This window comes from Homarus americanus, unplaced genomic scaffold (genome assembly GCF_018991925.1).
Source record: "Homarus americanus isolate GMGI-L3 unplaced genomic scaffold, GMGI_Hamer_2.0 scaffold51826, whole genome shotgun sequence".
NCBI lineage: Eukaryota > Metazoa > Arthropoda > Malacostraca > Decapoda > Nephropidae > Homarus > Homarus americanus.
Window position 1 is genome coordinate 845,001 of NW_024747794.1, and position 25,370 is coordinate 870,370.

General features: G+C 38.6%; 1 long non-coding RNA gene across 1 annotated transcript in view; it reads right to left on the reverse strand.

The window, feature by feature from the left end:
• The window catches only part of LOC121879862, a 73,032-nt gene that overhangs the window by 39,910 nt on the left and 7,752 nt on the right, over window positions 1-25,370 (reverse strand). The window lies entirely within an intron of this gene.

Sequence of the window (25,370 nt, forward strand, 5' to 3'; positions counted from 1 at the left end):
GCAATCAGAGAGAGAGAATCTTGTCTCTGTACCATTTGGACTACACATTATAATTAATAATATATTCATAATAATACTCTAATAATTTCAATCTACACCTATTATACTAATCGCTTTCTTAATTATTCTGATATAACTTGCTTAATATCCAGTGATTATAGGAGGTAATATTTAGAGTTGGAGAAATAATTTTGTTTTCACTCTGGTTCACAGTTTTACAAGAGAGACTTTTCTTTGGGACTTGTTATGTAAGTTAGTTGTTTCATATTTTGTTGTTGTTAGGTCAGTTTGTTTTTTGTTTCTTTATCTTCTTATCTTAGTTTGCTAGTTCCATCCTTGTTACGTAAATTTATCTATGTTTTTGTTTTCTTTTTGCGTCTCTATTGTCTTTTATCCTTGAGTGTTTATTTCATATACTTTAAGGATTGATTTATAGATTTCGCCTTTCCTCGTCTTTCCAATTTTGTAGTTGATTTACATTTCATTGTTTCTGGGCGATAGTTCAACATTACGTTAACTCCTTCGATCAAATCTGAACATCCAGCCCCTGACGTTAAGCGGTTATTATTATTATTATCAGGTGATGTTATCTCTTTGTAAACTTCCCTAAGGTTAATTTTCATTCGTTTATAGGGAGATAGATCACTCTAAATTAAGCAACGGAAGCTTATATTAAAACATTTCCGAGGTTTGTACTCACACTGGTACTCATAACAGATGGAGTCCATACACTCAGGCTCTATTATAAGTTTCTGTCATTTTAATTTTTCAAGGTAAATTTCGCGTTATTGTTATTTTAACTAAGTAACCCTTCATTGGAGTGCAGACGAGACTCATTTATTTTTGTTACAGAATTACCGTAAGTTAATTAGTACCCAAGGTATAATTTTGTGGTATAAATGAAGCGTTTCAAAGAGATAACTCGCATGAAGTGCACCTGAATGTCTGATGGACTTGAAACTACACCACTCAGTATCAAGAGTAATGTTCACCTAATCAATAACTTTTCTCTCTGTTGACATAGTTGCCAATACACACAACACAACTGGGGACAGGTGAGGAACATTCTGCCACTGTGGTCCCAACATTACAAGAGGACAGGTGTGCAACATACCTGTCACCTTGGTCAATATATAAGAAAACAGGTGTGTGTGTGTGTGTGTGTGTGTGTGTGTGACGGAGCTGACGTGGTAGTTATACACGACCTCATAGCTCATTACCGTCATTTCCCAAGCACTAAGACGATGCATTGTTGTGATGTCATTACACTACGCGCCCTGATTGGGATAACTAGGATTACAGAGTTGTGATTGCATAGCGTGCAACACAGTCTACACATCTAGGATTATTCAGTCGGCGATGCATATTGTACACGGTTAGGGATGAATATGTTGTACACGTATGCTGGTGTAGTGTGATGTAAGTTGCTGTACATGTTCAGTGGTTCACCCTGATTATTATCTACATGTTTGCTCCAATGCTGTGATTATGACAAATGTTGTATTGGTGTAGTGTGATTATGTCATGCGTGTAGTTCTTCTTTACTGTGATTGTGTTGTACAGTACATGTAGACTGTTAACTATGATTGTATATTATATAATTACTGACTGCGTTGTACATGGTAAGTGGTTTACTGTCAATACGTTCTGCAGTAATTACAGGTTTTAATGTGATTATGTTACACGTGTACACTAATTAACCAATGATGATGTAACACGTGTGTAATAATTTCGGCCGGGGAGGACACACAACACAGGTTTATTGGCTAAGCGGTAATTACGCAGCAAGTGTTAGGAAAAACTGCCAAATATTTCCCCACTGAAGACCATTTCAACTCCCAATTCCAACCAATTTACATAAAACCAATATGCAATTTCAAGCGCATTTTTTGTTCCTCTGACAAAATATGATTTATTAAGTGGTGTTTGTTTTGTGGGATTGTCAGTGTCCATTAATCATCAATATTTTCGGACTCGATTTACACGTTAAGTTTATATGAATAATTTCGGGTGTGTTTTATTTTTGGTGGGTGTTGCATGTGTCTGGGTGTGTGAGGGTTCATGGGGGAGGGGGTGGGTGGTGTTGCATGTGTCTGGGTGTGTGAGGGTTCATGGGGGGGGGGGTGGGTGGTGTTGCATGTGTCTGGGTGTGTGAGGGTTCATGGGAGGGAGGGTGGGTGCTGTTGCATGTGTCTGGGTGTGTGAGGGTTCATGGGGGAGGGGTGGGTGGTGTTGCATGTGTCTGGGTGTGTGAGGGTTCATGGGGGAGGGGTGGGTGGTGTTGCATGTGTCTGGGTGTGTGAGGGTTCATGGGGGGGAGGGGTGGGGGTGTTGCATGTGTCTGGGTGTGTGAGGGTTCATGGGGGAGGGGGTGGGTGGTGTTGCATGTGTCTGGGTGTGTGAGGGTTCATGGGGGGGGGGGATTTTACCTCGACTCTCTGATGAGCGAGACGCAACTGCCATTAGCCTGTGTATTATATTAGCATCAACAGTCCACATCAATTTGAGTTACTCTTTGCATTATTCATCAAGCGAGAACATTCATTTGCCAAACCATCAAAGGGAAAGTTTCAGAGTCTGGTACTGTCAATATAGAGTGTAACTTCATTACTGTAATAACTCAGGCAAACTAATGCTTTGTCTCCCACTCTGGCAGCGAAAACAGTTAACGGTGTAGCGGAACACCCAGGTGACAGCTTGCTATAGGCTTTAGATATTAAAGGAATTAATTAACAAATTGGGTAACATTGATCTTACGTTTCTCGCGCCACTTTCCCTAAAAACTCAAATTATCCGTGTGTGTGTGTGTGTGTGTGTGTGTGTGTGTGTGTCAATATCTTCATTCTTGGCCAGTCTGAACAAAGGAAGTCTATGAGGAGTTCAGAGTAGGAGCTGATATCCCTCATGACAGCTGCCTCACAGAGTCTGGCATCAAAGAGCTTCGTGATGTAAAGCTGTTGACGGTTTACTACTCGATGGTCTCATTAGCAACCCTGAATTCTATTGTTTTTACCCCAAATTTTGCTTTTAAAAATGTAAAAAAAATGGCAATTTTGACCCATTTCATCCGATTCATCCGGTTATGTGGCGTGACAGAACCAAATTGATTACCCCAAACCGCTCTAAAATGGACCCTCTCAATTCAGTGGTGACGTTGGTCTCTACGTTCATGAAGCGATGTGTCGAAAAAACTAACATTAATAAAACAATAAGAAAAATCATATCAACGTTACTCTTACATCAAGTATTCTTTATTATATTTAATAACGCAACATCATTACCTTTCAATGGCTAAGATAATTGTCAACCATCCCTTATAAACTGAAAGACATTTATCCCTTGATCTTTAAGCTGCAACATCAACACGGGATTACCCAAATTAAACCCTTGTAATCCTTATGAACGAATCATCTAATCTGGTGGACAGTTAGGACACTGTTCTAATCTAATATCTTCATAAAAATCTACCTTCATTCCCTCTATCAGAATTGCCTTAAATCTATGTCTGATGCTCCTTTGATGCTCCTCCTCCTCCTGTTGGTGATGCTGCTGCTGCTGAATTCACTCCCCTGTGAGCCCATCTACAGGCGAGGGTGAGATCTTAATTTCCTTCATCCCTCCCTCACCATGCAAATGAATTATAGACTACCTTCAATCCTCTCTCTGTCTGTCTGTATGTCTCTCCTTTTATCCCCTTCTCAGTATCTCCCTCTCCGCTTCTCTTTCTCCCTCTACCCACTCTCTCTCTCTCTCTCTCTCTCTCTCTCTCTCTCTCTCTCTCTCTCAGTTGTCTCCTTTCTACATGCAAATAAGTTTCTTGCTTCACTGATCCTTCTCTGTATACCCTTGCTATGTATTTATCCCTTTTACCCTCTTCTGTATACACGTCTATTACTTGCCTTATCTATACATTCATTCTAGTTGCATTCTTGACTTTTTTTTTAATAAACCCTCATAAACTTTCCTATTTTGGTCAAGTAGGTCGATTAACTCATTATTTTTCATGAGTACTAATATGTGTTTATAATCAGGTAATTAAATATTAGAGATGGTATTAACTCAATGAAACTGTAATGGTACAATAATTGAAGGTGTTAATTGACCTTTAATGGTACAATCTATGTTTGCTGATGGAAATATGATTGGACAATATAAGGTGTTAATTACGCTATAATTAATGCTGATAATTATTCATATCCAATGGAACAATCTCAGTTGCTAATAGAAGTATAATGGTACAATTTATGGTGACTAATTAACCCACAGTGGTGATGACAACATTGCGTTACTAATTGACTCGGCCAAGTTTAGCACTATCATCATGAGAGTTCTTGATTAGTGTTTACAGTGGTACAATAATGAGGTTGGTAATTCAAATGCGGCTGTACAATCTGAATATGGTAATTAATGGGTAATGGTGCCATCTGCATTGATAATTAGAACTGCAATGGTATAGTGGAGGTTAGTAATGAATTTATAGTTGGCAATATTTGTTTTGCTAAATGAGCTGCCTTGGTAAATTTGCCTTGGTAATTATGTTGCAGCGGTACAATCTGAATAGGTATTTTAAAGGCACTGGAACAATTTAAGTAAGCTTTCTAAATGTCTGGTATACTTTAAGTAAGTTATTTTAATGGTGATGGTACAATAAGGGTTACAATATACTGTAGTGGTACAAAATTAGACAAATATTTAATAAAAGCTGTGAATTTTTTTCTTTCTTCATTTAAAAGAATCCTCTCACAAAATACATGTCTCTCCTGTATTGTGTACTAAAGACCAAGAACCCACTCATGAACCAGTTTCCATGGAATCGAACCAGTGTCCTCATAGTTTCTAGAGAGTGAACCACCGCTCCCCCACACTATACTGATCTCTCTCTAATTCACAGCTTGAAGAGACTGCACCATGTAAAACCCAAAACTTGGTTAAACCAGTTACTTAATCCAGTGTTTCGTGGGAATAAATCAATTAAGTCATCGCTTCAAGAGGCTGAATCCTCTGATGAGAGATTCACTGTAGCGAACAATTTAATTTTCGTAACTTCAACAAGAACATCTTTCAATGTCTTTTAATTATTGCTGTCTAGTGTGGGAATTGTTTTTGAGACAGGTGCCGAAAGATCTCAAGAGCCTTTGAAGTACATGACTGTATGAAACAACATAAGCTAGAGAACTAAAGGTTTTTGCTACAGCAGTCTCAACTCCTCCTTAATTCAGAGTGTCATGAGATAGGATTATTTTCACTCTTAATTTCTAAAGAATATTCCATTACAACTTTTTTCCATCTCTTCTTTCTTTTCTCTCGTATTGTTTCGTATTTCCTCTCCCCCTATACTATCCTCGTTTTCCCTTCTTTTCCTTTCTTTATATCTTATTTCCCCTCTCTTTCTCCGTCTGTGGTATTTTTTTTCCTTTTCTCATTTAAATCTCTTTCGCTTCCTTCCTTCCCTCTTTTTTTTCATTCACCTCTGTTATCGTTTCCTCTCACATTCCCTATCGTCGGTCTCTTGTCGTCATCTGCAGACGTATAGATGCAGACAAAATTCCCTAAATTCTCTTGACAAAAACAACTCACCACTGACCCATATCACTGTTAACTACTCATAAGCGATCTTTGGTGGTATCTTTTAACCAATTAGAAGGAACCTCTCATAATTCAGCACTAATTTCGATTCTTTATTTTCTGAACTGTGATTCCCTTTAAGGCATCACCAAATTAGAATATAACTGAAAACCCTTAAATTAGGAAAGGTTAGGCGAGGCTGTCAAAAGTTATGAATGATTACTTTCGGTATAAGTACTTTTACACACACACACACACACACACACACACACACACACACACACACACACACACACACACACACACACACACACACACACACATTCATTCACTTGCACGCCGTAAACATATACACACACCAAGGTCACTTACAAAAACACCCTCCCAGCTGGGTGATTCATGCCTCCGAGATGAGGTTGATGAATACGTTCTGGGAAGGGACGACGGACGGGAGAGGAGAAGGAGTGTGGGAGACTAAGGGAGGATGTATAAAGGGATGGGAGAATAAGGCGGGAGGATGGGAGAAGAGGATAGGGATAAAGGAGGAAGGATGGGAAAGGGGGATAAGGGGGTTGAAGGAGAGACAGAAGAGTAAAAATAGGAGGAAGGGAGGGTACAGAAGACGAATTTTGGAGAGAGGGGAAAGAGAAAGACTAGCGATGGGGGGATGATACGGCAAATGAGAGAGAGAGAGAGAGAGAGAGAGAGAGAGAGAGAGAGAGAGAGAGAGAGAGAGAGAGAGAGAGAGAGAGAGAGAGAGAGAGAGAGAGAGAGAGAGAGAGAGAGAGAGGCTGAAAAGAACGGAGAGATAAAAAAGATAACACGGAGGAAAAGTTCAAAGAAGAGAAAAGAAAAGAGAATAGCAACGGACGGGGAAGAGGAGGGTGAAAGGAGGAGGAGAAGGAGGAGGAGGAGGAGGTGAACTGTAGAAGAGTCAGGCGTTCTCAACAAGGCAGTTAGGTTGCTACCCACTCCTCAAATAAGGCTGCTTTGCCCTAATTGAGAGAGGACGGGTTCTGGGAAAGACCTCTGGGAGAGTGATCTTAATTTACGTAATAAGATGTCTCCCAAAATGAACTGCGCTATGTGTGTATCCCATTATAACCCGCCGCTGCTCAGGGATCTCCGCTCTCTCTCTTCTTGTAGCTAATGGTGCCCCATAATGCATGCGTGGAAGTGGATAAGGTTACATACACCAGGGAGGAGGCTAAGGAAACACGTGTGGATGTTGCTGAGGTTGTGGAAGTAACAGAGGTCGTCTGAGGTATACATAATAGACAGGGGTTTATGTATACATGTGTAGTGGATTGTTATGATAGTATTCTAGGGTGTATATCCAGAGGTAATTCTGAATTCATACATGAGATCAGAGAAATGGTCAAAGATTATAAAAAAATATGTGTAGGGAGTTAGTTTTATGTTTACTTTGATAATTCCGGTTTTAATATTATATAAGTAGAAGCAGTTATGAATACATCAGTTAAGGCTACAAAATATGGCTTGTAATACAGATTGAGAAACGCTGCAGGTGAGTAACTGTAAGGTGGAGATGGTCACTGGGAAACGATAATATTGGTAGAGCTCACTGAGGAAGTCTGTAAGCCAAAGAACCGTCACTTTCTAAACCCAAAGTTGGCGGATTTATAATGACTATGTCGTGGCTGAGTCAGTTAAAAGTCTGCCAAGATGGGAGCCACTGATAGGTTACTGAGAGTCACTGTAGTGGTGATGGACCGTAACTCGATGAATGATTATGGATTTGTTAACTTCGGTATTGAAGAAAAACATGAAGTCAACGAAGCACTTTGCTTGTCTGAGAGAAACACTGAAGATGGGGTGGAGGAATTTAACTTGCAGAGTATCTTTGGTACGTCAGTAGAAGTGGTAAGGGGGATAGCTGGGGTTGGGAGGTAAGATAAGCGATAGTTAACGTGAAACTGAGGAATATAGTACCAAAAGATAATTAAGTAATGAAATATTTTACCATTACTTTAGTTTACAACACCAATAATTGTTTTGGGTGTGTTTCAGTTGTTGCAGCTTGGCAGGGTAGTAAGGCGTTTTTTGCGACGAATAATATTGAGGACATTGAAGTACGAGGCCCTGTTTTGCTCCTAATGCCAAGAATCACCCAAGGTAGGTCAGCCGGGTATAGTCAAACGTGATGATGTAATTTATCCGTTAAATGTCCGTCACCTATGGTTAATAAATCAGTACAATGACACTGAATAATCTTCTTTACACAAAATACGCTTTATGGAGTCAGTAGGGTGCAGGGGGCCACAACAATAACAGGTATGTATTACCGCCGATAGATGGCATTTCCTGAGGTCGTAGGACGGCACTGGTCTGCTAATTAATTTTTACTGAGTGCGGTAAAGTTTAACACTGGTAAAAGATTCACCTGCTTCTGGAGAACTGTGGTACTAAGTTCGTTAAAAACACCACAAAGTTCAACAGGCTGACTTAGAGCACCAAGTTAACACGTCCTTGTCCTATAATGGTCACGATGTGTGTGAGTGTGTGTGTGTGTGTGTGTGTGTGTGTGTGTGTGTGTGTGTGTGTGTGTGTGTGAGTGTGTGTGTGTGTGTGTGTGTGTGTGTGTGTGTGTGTGTGTGTGTGTGTGTGTGTGTGTGTGTGTGTGTCTTACTTATTCAGTTTGGGTCACCCTTCAGTTTGGTTACTGTTGTTGTTGCTCCAGTGATCAGGATGTACAGTGGAGGTATATATATATATATATATATATATATATATATATATATATATATATATATATATATATATATATATATATATATATATATATAATATGCTAACACTAAAACCATTAAAAATACGATTCCTCAAATATTATGGTCGACATGAAAAATATGACGAGTAACTATTATTCAAACATTACCTCCTCCTCCATCCCCTCACCCTCCGGCGACACAAAAAATATTATGATGTACGAACAAAATAGATAGTTGTTGTGAAATGTTTGTGAGCGTTGAGAAACTTTTCTCTCCCCTCAACTGAGCAAACTGTTGTAACGCTAAAAATATACGAAATAAAAATATTATGCTGGTGTATATGTAGAGGAATAAATTAACAACAATAACTAATATATATATATATATATATATATATATATATATATATATATATATATATATATATATATATATATATATATATATATATATATATATATATACGCAGCTGAAACTGCGTCATGTATCCGAGGTAAATGTATAAATAAAACTTTTTGATTAAACGTCTAACTTTTTTCTCTGATAACATAAAACTGATGCAATAATTTTAGAAAACAAAGTTTGGTGAGAAGTTTTTGTCCGAATATATATATATATATATATATATATATATATATATATATATATATGTATATATATATATTGTTGTCCATGGAGATGGAAGCAGAGAAAGATGTGGAGTAGAGAGAGAGAGAAAGACATCATATACGAGTGAAAGTGTAAAGCAGAAGACAGCAAAGAGCGCGGCCATCTAGTAAGCAGATACCTTCATCAACGTCTGGGTGCCTCTAGGGTGGCCCCCAGCTGTGTGAGAGACGGCACACCCGGCCTTACAGCCTCTCACACCCACCGTCTTAAATATTCATAGCGCCACAGAAATGTTTTTACATGTTTGAATTAAGTAAGGCAAAGGAAGATGGTTAATCCATATTTTATCGACAATGTGTCACTGCTCTTGGTCGTCTTATCATTTGATCGATATTAGTGTCACTGTTTTTGGAGTTCAGCGATATGTACTTATTAGTTTGTATTGACAGAGTATAAAATAGTGATAGAGTAGCAACTTTTACTCCTTATAGTTGATCACATTTTCTTATTAATCGTATTGCATTGAAAAGTACTAAATAAAAATTACTGTTTGATTCAACCATCATGACACTAATAAAAGAATATATTTGCCTGAGTTAGTTAAACCATAATGCTCATTATACCTTGACTGATATACCAAAAATATCTACTTATTTTCACGACAGGTAGTTATTGCCTAGTGTCTCTCACTGTGCGCTGCCGGACGTACTACCAACAACTTGCATGAGTTTTTGCTTGTAACACTTCAGGAGAGGGTCACCGAGTTGGTGTTGGTTGGGTTAATACGCCTGGAGGAGAGAGTGTTAAGGACGTAAGCTTACTTAACACACACACACACACACACACACACACACACACACACACGTTGCTTGTGGTGTTGGGTGTGTGAATAATTATCACTACTAGACAACCCCTCTCTCTCTCTCTCTCTCTCTCTCTCTCTCTCTCTCTCTCATCACCACTCCGCTTCCTCCACAGTCATGTTCCCCTGTTGCTCTCTCCCACTGTGATCTCTCTCTCGTTCTATTCATCTCTCGTAACAAAACAAAAGACCAGCGTCAGTAAGAGCATTCAACAAGGCCTGGCGTTAACCCTCCCGCTCAACATTTCCGTGGAATTCCGTGTTCTCTCTCGACCTCTTCTTTTGTTTCTCTTTCCTTTATCTCTCCTTCCTTTATTTCTCTTTCCTTTATCTCTCTTTTCTAATCTCTTTATCCACCACCTCTCTCTCTCTCTCACCCTCCCCCGAACCTCTTTCTCCCTTTGTTCTCGTTTATTTTTCCCTTTATCTCCTACTTCATTTCTTTCTTTCTGTCTCTCCCCATATTCTTCTCTCTCTCTCTCTCTCTTTTCCCTTATCCCTCTTCTTTCTCTCCTTCTACCCCTACTCCTCTCTCTCTCTCTCTCTCTCTCTCTCCAATCCAACCAATACACACCATTTTCTCGTATCATAAAATGCCAATTAGACGGCGGACAAATCAGAATAGAATATGAAGTTGCCTGTACTTGTGGCGGTCATTGGTGGCCGTGAGTGAGAGCCCCTCAATACATAGGTTGGGTCATTGCATTTTACATGGGTTTTTTTGTCTCCTTTTTCCTGCGTGTGTACCAGCTATTGTACTGGGATATAACGAGTACCTTCCCGTCCTAAGGATATTTGGTTCACGCCCAGAGCCACCCCTTGCTAACCCAATTGAGAGTTGGTACGTAAATTATAGGGAAGTGTGTGTGTGTGTGTGTGTGTGTGTGTGTGTGTGTGTGTGTGTGTGTGTGTGTGTGTGTGTGACTAAAATTAAGTACAGAGCATTGACCTGTTAATCAGCAAACGAGGCAAAAAATATTGACCCAATGCAAGGCTGATCACAGTATCAATACAATATATACCAATAAAGTTTTTTTTTTACACTTTACAAGACAAGAAAATAACAGTTATTGCTCTAATGATATAATAAATTCAATAATATGTGATCGACTATTAAAATACATTTGGCATTATGAGTCCATAGTAAAATACAGTTGATTTCATACTATGATTTAATAAACCAGTTCTAATACCACCATTTAATAATAAACACTCATTATGATTACTCAATAAAAAACCCCCTCAATATAATGTTAAATAAAATACATTTTATCACTACGATTTAACAATACAAATTTAATGGCGTAATTTAATATACGCAATAATATGATTTAATAATTGGATAAATATAATAATTTAATTCGAATATTTCTTGGGCAGGAGATCGTTCATTGAAGTCATTTTTCATCACCACTTATATTCCCTGCATTAAATCCTATCAATCCCTCACTCTGCGTCATTAATCTCCCAGACGAGCTTCATTAATCCCTCACTACACGCCATGAACCTACAGAATAGTCTTATTAATCCCTCAGTTGACTCACTAAGCCTTCACTTGACCCCATCAATCCCTCACTTGACCCGGTTAATCCCTCACTTAACCTCATTAATCCCTCACTTGACCATTAATCCCCCCATTGACCCCATCAATCCTTCACTTGACCCGATTAATCCCTCACTTAACCTCATTAATCCCCTACTTGACACCCATTAATCCCCTACTTGACACCCATTAATCCCTTACTTGACCTCATTAATAATATGATTTAATAATTGGATAAATATAATAATTTAATTCGAATATTTCTTGGGCAGGAGATCGTTCATTGAAGTCATTTTTCATCACCACTTATATTCCCTGCATTAAATCCTATCAATCCCTCACTCTGCGTCATTAATCTCCCAGACGAGCTTCATTAATCCCTCACTACACGCCATGAACCTACAGAATAGTCTTATTAATCCCTCAGTTGACTCACTAAGCCTTCACTTGACCCCATCAATCCCTCACTTGACCCGGTTAATCCCTCACTTAACCTCATTAATCCCTCACTTGACCATTAATCCCCCCATTGACCCCATCAATCCTTCACTTGACCCGATTAATCCCTCACTTAACCTCATTAATCCCCTACTTGACACCCATTAATCCCCTACTTGACACCCATTAATCCCTTACTTGACCTCATTAATCCTACAATACAGCCTTATTAATTCTTCATATAAATAATTAAGTCCCTTAATATAGTTGTATTCTATTCTCCTAACGACGCATTGACAGGCCAATTTAGTGAGCTAGTAATTATTTTCTTTTTGTAAGGATGATTATCTTAAACACCAATTTACTGAATATTTAGTAACTGGCGAGACTTTTGACAATTTAACCCCACATCACGTCTTACCATGAACACGTCGTCAGATCTCTCTCTCTCTCTCTCTCTCTCTCTCTCTCTCTCTCTCTCTCTCTCTCTCTCTCTCTCTCTCTCTCTCTCTCTCTCTCTCTCTCTCTGGATAAACTGCTTCAATGAATCTTGGACTCATATTCAGAGACAGGCCCTACATTACCGATAAAGAACTGGCAAACATTTATATGAGTCATGTGAGATCACTGATGGAATATTGTTGTTGTCCATGAAGGGGGTGAGGTGTGTCGTGGAACTTCATCTACACGACCTAACAAGAAAAAATCCGCCAGAACAAGTCAACAACAACGACAACAACCTTCCCAGTTAACTTTTAGTACTGGGCATTGATCCTACTGCTCTCCCTGTTCGATGGGTACTTCCACAGTCAATGTTCTGAGGAGCTACACCCCATAGTACCATCACCTCACACCTACCAGCCTAACAGAGCACTAGGGAGAGCACTTGACTTTTCTGTCCATATTCCAAGTTGCAGAACGTCAGTCTACTAAAATCCATCTAGAACTCGGTCTAATACTCAATGGAATTCCTTGACACATAAATTCTTCTCTCCTTACATCACACAGCTTCCAAACAGTTCAAAACATCCTACTTTAAAATGTCTTCAGTATTTTAACAAGAGAACTCCACGTACGAAAGTGACAATGGCACTTATCTGATCTCTCTCTGTTATTTAATACAATAACCAAAAACATTTATCTGTGTTTCCTTCCTCCCATCTCTCTCATTTCTTTTGTGATTTACTTATTGATTCTTCTTTCTCCTCTTCCTGCTTTATTTTTTCCTCCTTCATATTTTTAAATTTTGTCTCTTGTTTTCCTCTCTAGTTTAATCTTTCATATCTTAACCTTCCATATGTTCTTCTCTTATTATATTTGACTTCTTTAAATCTTCAACTATTGGCAGTTTGTCTCTTTTCTCTTCATTGTCTTTCCTTAATTTCTCTCTTTTCGTTAATACAACTTTAATTTTTTATCTATATTTTTCTGTCTACTCTGTTCTTTCTTTAACTTTTTGTCTCTCTATCTATTCGTATTCTTTATGTTTCTTTCAATATTAATTCATTCTTCTCTCTCTCTCTCTCTCTTTCTTAATCTTCCCATTTTTCGCTCCCCTCTTCCTCCTGGTCTTGAGTGGGTTCCCAGAATACTCTATCACCAGCTTAGCGTCGTTCACCTCTACATCCCTTCGCATTACTTCTTTTATGGTTCACTTTGCCTCCGACTATGCCTAGCTTTACCCGATTCCTGACGATAAGTACATTTCTTTTTCTTTTCTTCGTTAACTAAAGGAAACAAGAAGACGCACCACCTGGTTTTAGGACGAACCTTTAGTGTACCTTATACGCCATTTGACAGCTGATTCTATGTCGTATGTTACGTGCAGGAGTGAAATTAATATGCGACTGCTGATTTTATGCAGAGTTAATATATTATGATTGCAAATATTCAATGTGGAAATGCCATTCGATAATACATATAAAATTAAAATTAAAATACTGAATGAATTAGTAATTTTCCAAACCTCTTTACCTTCTGCATGACGTAATTTAAACCCATAAGTTCTCGTGTCTAATGTACCTGAATGTGGTTTTAACTACAATATGGCGTGGGTGGTTTATGGGGTAGCTTTATCGGTCAGGTTGAGGCGAAGTGTTTCACGTGCTATATTGATCAGCTATAACATTAAACCAGAATAATATTTTAATGTTATCATAATATTTCAAACTGTATAATACGGAAGCCTTATAGCTTTGATATAGTACAGAGCGACCTACATACACTGTAGTAGTATTTTTTCTCGTAATTTCAACTTTAACACATAGTTTTTGTGTTGAGCCGTGCGTGGTACTACCCTAACATGGTTTATTATTATACTCTACCTTCAACATAATCACTTTAAGTACACCACAGTTTACAACTTATATTAATTTCGATGATTTGTAGCTGTTGGCTCTATATGTCAAGGAACCTTTTATACCCATCATGTAATCTAAGACAAATGTAAGTAAAACATAATTTCAAACTTACCTAAAATATCTAGACACTTTCAGTACCAGATTTCAAAACAATGTAGGAGGCAATATACACTACGGTATTATATATCTTTTGTGTCGATTCCAGTGTAATATATAAACAAGGGCTGATTTATATACCAGAGTGATGTATAACGCTGCTAGGAGAGGGTTTAACGTGTGTCGTCTCTGGTATATCGATGAGGAACTAGTCAAAGTTAGTTAGGAAATTTCAAGGAATGGAAAAGTCGTATGAATGTGATGTTCATAATTATCTCCTTCATACAGCAGTGAGCGGCGTTTATTATTAGTAGTGTCATCATTATTATTATTATTATTATTATTATTATTATTATTATTATTATTATTATTATTATCATTATTATTATCATTATTATTATTATCATTATTATTATTATTATTATTATTATTATTATTATTATTATTATTATTATTATCATTATTATTATCATTATTATTATTATCATTATTATTATTATCATTATTATTATTATTATTATTATTATTATTATTATTATTATTATTATTATCACACTTGACATACAACATAAGTCTCTCATAAACAAGGGGAGGTTACCCAACAATAACACTCACCTTCACACCCTTAATAGCTTAACGCACGAGATACTGAGAAATATACAGCAGTATACCTGGACACTTCATACATTATGGTTGTTAAGTCAACATAACTCGCTTAATAATCAATGCACACTAATGCAACAATAACATGGAGTATTTTACTCTTCCTGAAGCGTAATTCATTTTTAGCAGAGTGTAACTTACCGGTAAAACAGCATCGTAAATCACTTTAAACGAGGCATACTTTACAAAGAGCGTAATATGACTTAAATTGTTCAATACTGCGAAATATATTTACTGTACAACGTAATCTGTCTTCAGCATTGATTCTAAACAGTGTGTAGTTTATATTCGACTATAGCGTATTATTATGTAGTATCGAGGTTCCTGTCCAAAACCTAACCTCACCTATTCTTTACGTTCACCATAACATGAATTACGTTCTGTATTACGTAATCTCTTCTTATCAGAGCTTAATTTAACCTCACTAGGTGGCGTGATTAACCCTCAATAAAGTTAAATTTCCCCCATTAAATTTAACTCCCTGTCAGTATACTATAGTGTATTAACATCAGAATAACGTAATTTGCCCTCAATATAACGGTCAGTATAGTGTAATTCACATATGGCATGACTGGGTAGGTAATCTCTCCTCAGGGTACTTTATAAACCCTCAAATTTCTCCTTCATTAATCAGTAGTAATATCCACCACTACTACCACTACTACCATCACCATCCATACCTACACCAGAGCTACTACCACTACTACCACCATCCATACCTCCGCCACCACTACCACACCACCACCATAGCCACTTCCACGAGTAATACCTTTACCACCACCACTCCCACCACCATCGCTATCACTACCACCATGCACACCTCTTCACTTATGGGTTTCAGTAGACAGCTATATCTCTAAAGCTCGATAGATAGATTAGATAGATAGATAACATATTGATAAGGTTGAGAGATATTTTGTAGTGTGTGTGTGTGTGTGTGTGTGTCGCAGTTTTAGTATAATTATGTTGCGTGCATCAAATGTTGTCGGCGTCATTTACAAATTTATATTGCTTAATGGCATCTCAATTATGATCCATTAGTGTGTCATTTACATATATCTCGATCTGTGAACCTTTTTGGTGAGCATTAATTTACGCTATTACGTCAGAATACACAGATACACACCAACACACGCAAACAGACAGACAGACAGACAGACAGACAGAAACACACACACACACACACACTGTGAAAATCTCTCTCACCACTCATATTTACCAGAGACAATGAAACACATAAGGTAGGAAACACAGAAATTGTTTTTCGACGTTTATCAGCGAAAATAATGATCACCTGTGGAATGAATAATGTCAGTAATTAATGGTACTGTGATAATGTGCAGGTGTAACACGGAAACAAATAATGAGCGACTCTAATGTACCTAGGGTGAAAAATTATACTGCACATCCTCGCTCTACTTTATTTGTAATATTTATCCATACTAAATATTATAGTGATGAACCTTGTACAACCTAACATATCGATTGACGTGCCTAAAACAACTTCGGTGCTGGATCCTCGTCAGACAGCATACGACATGAGTACACTATATCATTGTTTCTGACAAAGAGAATATATTATCAAGCATCCAAACAAGACATCTCTTCCCAGAAATAAAATATATGTAGGGAAGACCCCACTGAGAAATTCATTAAAGTTAGACGAAATAATACAAGGCAGCGAGAGAGGACTTGTAGTGTTGTAAGGCGGGGAACGTGGTGATGGTCTGTTTCATTAAGTATTCACAAACAATTCTCAGTATTGTTTAAAGGTGTGCGACAGCTCTCATGGTTAGTGCGTCGGGAGATCAGTTCATATCTCTACTATCTGGAAAGTAACTATCCCCCCCCCCCCACTACACACAAGTCACAGCCTTCAGCTCTATGTAAAATTGGTTTGTAAGCGCTCGACGTGACAGCAACAAACCCAAAACTTATTGTAAGTCTCTAAAATTGCGTTACTCGAGGCTAATTCTTCATAATGTGCAATGTTGTAAAGAAATATATTCATTACAGGTTTCATTTCTCTTATTTTCAACAAATCTTCTACTTTGCTAAGTTCTTGAGATCTTCGTATTTTATGGCTTTGCATTCTCACTAAAGGTTTAATTCGTTATGTATGTTACACTTTCCCCGGATCTTGTAATTACGTAAAGTTTTGACAGCTTATTTGCAATATCTTGGCCGAGAACTGCATAAACTTCAAATGTTTTTTTTCCAGAGAATTTAAAAATGTGAATTAACAAAACCATCACATTATATCCAAATAAAACAATGAGTTCCGGTCAATGTAAGAAGAGTGTAAAATAATTTGTAACATCACAATTACTTTCAAATAAGAAATTTTACATTTCCACTACCACTGCTGTGGAAAATTTTTTCATTATATTTAAAAATGACAGATACAATGTGATAATGGAATGCACTCTCTCCATTGTATAAATCAAATCTGGGTAAAAAAAGTGACCGCGTGGTGAAAAAATAATCAGCGTTTGTACTCGTTTTCATTACAATCCATCAACAAGGATAGAAAAGAATGAATAGAACGTTCCGGCCAGACACGAATAAACTTAAAACAGATACATGAAACATTAAAATACTCTAACACATTCATTGGACACACAATTATTTAACGTGATCACAATAATCAGACATGGTACGTAATGCAGAGACGATGAGTGTGGTACAACAGCTGCTGATAAATAATGTATGTAAACAACTCACTTATATGTTGGCCCGAAACAAATGTTAAGAGGCACAACATATCCAGCAGGAGGGGTAAGGGGAGGGGTGAGGGGTGGGTTGGGGGGGGGGGAGGGGTAAAGGGGGTGAGGGTAGAGTATAATCCGTCGGGACACTCAGCAGCTGGGGGGGGCACATTATACCTTGATATTGTGAAACAGGAGATTACAACATAACTGTGAGATTGACATAAATTACGGTGGTTGTACAGTAATAAATATTAATCTAGCAAGCCTTTACTCTAGTAGTCTCAAATCACCAGGTTCTAGACCAGTACAATCAATAGCATTATTTTCAAAGTCACTTTATCGGTAAATTGTAAGGAGGGAAAGAGGAACCCAGAGTGGACCAGACACTCGGGCCACGACTGAACTTGTGCACGGTGAATGTTAGTGGCGCTGACACTGTTCAGTTACACATTCACCTAAAGATACTGCTGTAGCTGTATCACTGCTGCTCAGGGGAAGGCATGGAGGCCGCACGAGAGGATCTGATCATCGAGTGCAAGTCACGTAGGATTAGCTGCAGATCCTTCCTACCAGATCCACCATGCTGGGTAAGATAGATTCCAATGCTCTTTCGTTTGGTAAAATAGACTCGAATCCTCTCCAGCTGGATCACATACCATCGAATCCACTTTAATCTGACAAAATAACTCGATATCGCCTTTAACCTGGCGCTGTAACTTCAGATCCTTCCTCGCAGGATTGAATTCAGCCACCTCCCACTCTGGTACTTTGAACGAAATATATCGCTATTTATTTGTAAAGGCGAGAGGCTCCAAAATTGTATTTTTATTATATATAAATATATATATATATATATATATATATATATATATATATATATATATATATATATATATATATATATATATATATATATATATATATCAAATGATGTCGTTTCCTTGGCTATAAAAATAAAGAGGAAATATATATTTTTAACATTTTTATCTCTTCGTTGGGAAGGATATGAATACGTCCAACTTAGTGATGAGAGATTCGTTAAACTGGTATATTGTGTGGAACATAATATACTTGTGTGTGGCAGATAATGGTGTGTTGGTATTGCTGGCATTGACTATCGGAAGATTGGTGTCGACATGCGTCGGGTCATTGTCATAGATATTTGCATGCGTCACATTCCTGGCACTTACGGCTTCATACGTCAAGTCCCTAGTATTAGCCTCATGCGTCAGGTCCCTAGTATAAGCCTCATGCGTCAGGTCATTGGTATTAACCTCATGCGTCAGCTCTCTATGTGTAAGGGTCAATTGTCTGGAACAAATGTTAGTATGCGTCAATATCATGACCTCTAATGCATATGTTTGCATGTGGCAGGTCAATAGTGCTAGTGTCCTCAAGTTTTAGGTCCCTGGTACTAGTGTCTTCAAGTATTAGGTGCCTGGTACTTGTGTCTTCAAGTATTAGGTCCCTGGTACTAGTGTCTTCAAGTATTAGGTCCCTGGTACTAGTGTCTTCAAGTATTAGGTCCCTGGTACTAGTGTCTTCAAGTATTAGGTCCCTAGTGCTAGTGTCCTCAAGTATTAGGTCCCTGGTACTAGTGTCTTCAAGTATTCGGTCTCTGGTACTAGTGTCCTCAAGTATTCGGTCTCTGGTACTCGTGTCTTCAAGTATTCGGTCTCTGGTACTCGTGTCTTCAAGTATTATTATTTATGGTAATAGTGCCTGCATGCGTTAGGTCTCACGTGGTTTTTTTTTCGGCTTTGGGCGCAGTGAGGGGTCAAGAGCCGGTGGGAGTGTGGTGTGTGCGTGAGGGTCAGCTGTTGGTGCCGTGTTATTAGAGTGACGTGCGGCTCAATACGAGATGAGTGGTCGATGTCCTCCTGACCGGGAACAACAAGACGAGCCCTGAATGGACGACCTACTACCCGGTTTCATCCCTCATCACCAACGATTAATCGCATAATTGCCTAGCCAAGTTATTTTAATCAGTGATTGTGGTATAATTACGTCGGATAATCGCGTGTGTTGAAAAGAGCTGGACCCACTTTACTGCTGACAAGAAATGCAACTAATTTTTTCATCTATTTCTGTATAATACGTCATTCTACTCCCCCTCCCCCTCCCACACACTGTTCACATCCTCGCACAAGGTCATTCATGTGTGCACTTCACCACAACATTCTATATTTACTCAATTCTAAACATTTTCTCGAGCTATTTCTGCGAATTCGTGAATGGCATTAGAGTGAGGGAGGCTGACGGAGAGAATCACGTACTAGTTTATCTCACTGTTAAAAATGAATGAGGCGAGAGGGTGTCTCCTCGCACTCCCTCGTCTTGACTCTAATTATTAAATTGCTGGGCAGCTGGATGGCCGAGTCTACAGTCTTAAAGTGTTGCAGCTGCCTCTAGTGGTGGTGATGTTAGTGTTACTCTGAGGGTTCTTGATGTTGAGACACTGTTTGTCTTAGTGTTGTTGTTACATTGAAAATTATGTTGTTGTTGTTACACTTAGATTTGTTGTTGTTGTTGTTCCACTTAGATTTGTTGTTGGTGGTGTTGTTGTTGTTGGTGTTGTTCCACTGAGAGCTGTTGTTGATTCACTAGTTGTTGCTGTTGTCATTGTTATTTTTGTTGTTCATAACATTAGCAGTCTTCTCCTCTGCTGTTGCAAGTGTTGCAATTTGTTGATATTTTACTTTGTTTTAGTTCTTGTTAGTTTTAAGCTGCTTTAAAAAATTTGCCATCTCCTTTGTGAATACTGAGGATTTTAAAAATGTATTCTTCAGCAACAAAACTTAATGACTCATTAATGCATTCTCTAACACAACGACAAACTTTTATTACCGTACAAGAACACAAGACATACATACTACCACAAGCAAATGTAAATCAAGCCTCTCAAACACACAAAATGAACAAAATAGACGCACTCAATAATAAAAAATACGCAGTTATACACAAACACACAGAACATTTATTTAGTTATCTGTCTATCATGCATACATAAAAAATAATTTACCTTCTGCGTGTCTATGTGACTCTTCTTCCACCTTATCAAATATTTTTTATCTCCTTCACTCACCTATTCACCATCGCTCCCCCTTCTTACACAAACGGCCACTGTGTCTACACCATACCATGATTTCTCCAAGATTTTTCACAGCTTCGACACAAAGCTTCATTTATCATCGAGAGAAGAAAAATTACGGGTTCTCCTTAAATTTTGATATATTTACTGTTGGGTGCGGAAATTTGACTGCGGTAGTGTGACTGGTCAATTTGAATCTTGGCACTACACTACCCTAGCCTAAAGCAATGGATTCTAACCTAAACCTGGCTCTCATAACCTAAGCCGGGGTAGACAAACCCAACCTCACCTAAACCTAGTCTAACCTAACCTAACATGAGCTAAACTAACCTGAGTGACGGTCGCACCCTGGGCACGTGATTGGTAAATACTGTATAACCCAACTTAACCTTAGTGAATTCTGATTGGTAGGTATGCTGACTCAACTCTGGGGGTGTGATTGGTCAATATATTGGGCGGTACTTCCCTTCAGAATAGTCTTTTGTGAATGGAGTGAAAATTGCCTCTTCCGGGACTAGTTGTTAACTTGTTAAAATTGCAGGGTAATGGCTGCCTTGTGGCGCTCTGAGATGAAACAAGGTTGCCTGTTAAGGGAACATGCCTGCGGTGTGGGACCATGACTGTTGAAAGAGCATGACTATAGTGAAGGAATATGACTGGTTAGGAGCATAATGTGGTCAGGAAGCATGAATGGTGTGTGTGTGGGGGGGGGAGTGTGACACGTAAGGGTGCATGACTGTGATTAGGGAGCATAAGTGTAGTGAGGGAGCATGACAATTGAAGGAGAGTACCGTAGAAGCGAGGGAGCGTGACTAACGGAATGAAGCAATAAATTCCTAATGCTTCCTTCATACACATGTCCAGCTATAGAAAACCGTTCATTCCCTCTGAGGACAATTGGAAAAAATCTCACGGTTGCTTTAACATACAAATAATAACACTGAAAATACGAAAGCCATTGTTGCAAGTAATGGAATTTCTGAGCAGGCAGCCCCACACATTGTGAACCATCTGAACCGATACTAAAGCTGTGAGAACATATGTACACACACTAAAACCCGCCCAGCATCTGCGACGGTGCTTGAATTTTGAGAGCGCATGTGACAACCCGGAGTGCCAATACCCACCCACCCTCCCTCCTGCTGGTGATGATGTGGCTGTTTCTGGGTATTGACTTTTTTTTCTCTCTTCCTCCAGTCACAAGTACTTAGCGTGACGGACCTCGCTAACAATGCGCCAGTAATGTTTAATGTATTAATGATATGGACGAGCCAGGGAACATATGGTATGTACTTTCAATCACCTTTAATAAGGTTGGGTGTTGAAGATAGGCACTGGTGGGAAAATATCTTGATATTAGTCACAGTATAAAATGTACGACTCTTTATGCTTAGTTCTTTAATTAGTGTGGCGTCTCATTTCTCTCGCCTTTGTTTCATTACATCTTTCTCAGCCTCGATTACCTCCCTCACTGCGCCAGGTTATTCGGGTCACATTTAATGAGTATTGTGCAGCGCCCGTTTACAGGTCGCATTCAAAAAGAGCGTTTCTATTTTCCTGAACATATGAATGATAAAAGTTGGGTAAAAGCCAAAGTTGGAATGGATACAGCGATAAACGGGTCGCGTACGTTATGGAGAAGAAATGTTTCGTATTCCACGACAATTTTGCCAAAGAGAAGCGACGCTCTCCCTCCTCGAATAAAAGTTCCGCACCGGGAACCGTCCGTTTATATTTGAATAAATAATTTTCGGTAGAATTAAGTTCCTGGTATTTGGGTTCATGCCTGCCAAATAAGACATCCTCTCCCGCTCAGGCACATAATATCCGGTGAGCAAATCTTCCCCCAAGTTTAGGTACACATTTTTCCGGAGAAGAAACCTCCCTTATTTACACTGGCAAAATACTCCACATGTATCAAACGCGGGAGATGAAGGCGCATGATCAAAGCCCCAGCGGAAAGTCTTGAGCAGTAAATGTAAGCAAGCACACGAGGAGATAAAAGCTGTACCAGGCCCCAGTAAGAGTGTTGAGACAGGCCACGTAATTTAGTTAATGGACTTATAACAATGTTCCTCACTCATTATCATGGGTTAAATATTTACCCAACGTTGTGAAACGCTCCCCAACACTAGGGGGTGTTAAGCCAGTTATATTTCAACTGTGTGAGTTAGGGAGAAGGTTCCACTCTCCCTCCTGCTGGAAGGAAGGTCTGTATTACGTCACCACAACACAGTGTAAGGACTGGAGGTGAAGATAAAACACTTTTTTAATCTTTTCTTATTCAGGTAAATAATAAAGGTCGCATGTCATCTGCTAAGGAATTCTAGAAACACAATCATTTTCTTAAGAAACTAATATATTGCAACACATAAAAGGAAAAAATAATAATTGCAGGAGAGAGAGAGAAAATAGGCTAAAGGGGGAGAAAGTAAAATAAATAATTAACTTTGACAGTAAATTTGGTGGCCCCTTTGTGACATGGTACCCAACTTTGCTATTAATCTTAATCTTTTTTACTGGACATGAAATTTCAATAAAAAAATTATACACACTGCGAGGAAACGTTCTAATGTTTATATTGTTATAGCCATTAAACTATATACCACCTTCATCGGAATAGTTTTGGCAATGGAACGTTTCCTCATTCGGTATTGATGTTGATGTTGTAATGTACAGTACTAGAGGAGTTACCCGACAGGAGATACTGTAGTGTACGACCATACCCTAGGGCCTAGACCACCCGCACCTCCCTACCAAATCTCAGCTCTATATTCAAACTGAGGACCGAACTGTAGGTAGGGGGGGGGTTGAAGTCCTGCCCCTCATGGAGCTACAGGGATAGTCAGTGTACGACCATTCCCATTCATCAGGTGCGATCAAACATAGGAAACTGAAGCCCTGGAGGTAAGTAGAAATAATTAGGGATAGAGACCAGGTCATGAGTCGTTAATGGTGGGGTGATTAAGCGTATTGTGACGGCTCATTGGAAAAACATTAATCAGGAATGGATTAAAGAAATGAACGGGAAAGAGGCAGACAAACATTTACTATACTTTCTTCACTATACAAATTAATATTAGAGTTATACATTATTTTCTAGGATTCCTATTGAGCGTTAAGAAGGAACCAGCCACGGTGCAAACACTTTACTGTTCTACTCAATGTAATTAAACACTAACCTGACAATGGCTAAAGTGAGAACTGTATTACGTAATAACAATGGAATAAAGTACTTTACGTAGCTTATCAATACAGTACATACTGTGAGTCTTACAAAGCAGCATGGGAGTAAAGAAATCAGACTCCAATAACCACACAACAACAACAACAACAACAACAACAACAACAACAACAAACAGATGATTCCAAGAAAACAAAGTCGAAGAAAGAGGTGAAAATTAGGTTGGGCCAAATTCTCGACGAAATATGTTTACGAGTAAATAAGATGTGGGAAAAGTTTAGAAGGTTGTTATGGGTCCAGTAGGAAGGAGAGAGAGAGAAATGGTGGCAGGAGAGGACCATAAGAGGACCAATGGGGTGTAAGACTAAAGAGACTCTTTAGTAAAACTTACAGAACAAAAAGAATCCCTTCGTGTTGTAATGAAAAAAAGAGATTAAGGATATTGGTAATAATGTGCACAAGAGAAGGAACCACAACAGAGAAACCCTTAATAAATGAAGTAAGAACATTAAGGTTGTAAAGGACGTTATATTGGGGAGTATCCGCTGAGAATGTTATGGTGTAGTGAAGGATGGAGAGAGAAACGTGCCATGGGAGAAGATAGACTCGGAAGATATAAAAGATTGACGTGAGTTGTTTACACGAATAAAATTTAGTCGAGTTTCGGGTTTAGGGAAAAGTGATGAAAAACGAAGCCGAAAGAAAATGCCAGAGATTTTTTTTTTTTTTGGGGGGGGGGAGGCATTAAGTGTATGGCTGTGTTTATATATAAGAGACAAAGATCTGTGATGATAATATATATTTGTATAGATGCACAAACACATTACTGTAATGAAGTGTAAAGAAGTTGGGTATAGAGGACTGACTCTTGCCGCCATCAAGGTGCAAAGAAAACGACAAAACTGAGAGGCTCCAAAACATTCACATGGCAGTAGAAGTTAGCGAGACACCGTCTGTGATTTAGGGCTTCTCTGTTTACAGTGACGGTCGGAAAGTTACAGAGAATACTAAAAGATATCGTTACAGCTCTGTATAAAAACGATATATATATATATCAACCTGGCAATACATCATACGAAATTGATTACAAATCCTTATATAAAATGGAAAAAATAAACATTGCAAGAAAACTGAAACTTTCGTAAAAGAAAGCTCTATGTGGCGTGGATGTTGGACACAGATATGCAATCTTCGTGTACAGAGACTATTACCACAAGTTGGGGGGTGAAAATTGCTAGGTTTGAAGCTAGTTAGTTTAGGTTGAATCATGTTGGTTAAAGAGCTAATATTAGGAGAATATCTTAAGCAAATAACACTTCCAGCGTCTCTCCACTCGGGTAGGAAACGACCTAGATATTCGAGGTCACTCTTAAATAGTAAGCTGGATAACCCCGTCTGGATTGTAGGTCAGTTCATACAGTAAATTAAGAAAAGAATCAGCGTATAGTACAAGAGGATACAGAGGTGGAGGAGAGGACAAAATTTTCTTCTCCACCGAGTGAAATACAGAGGATAG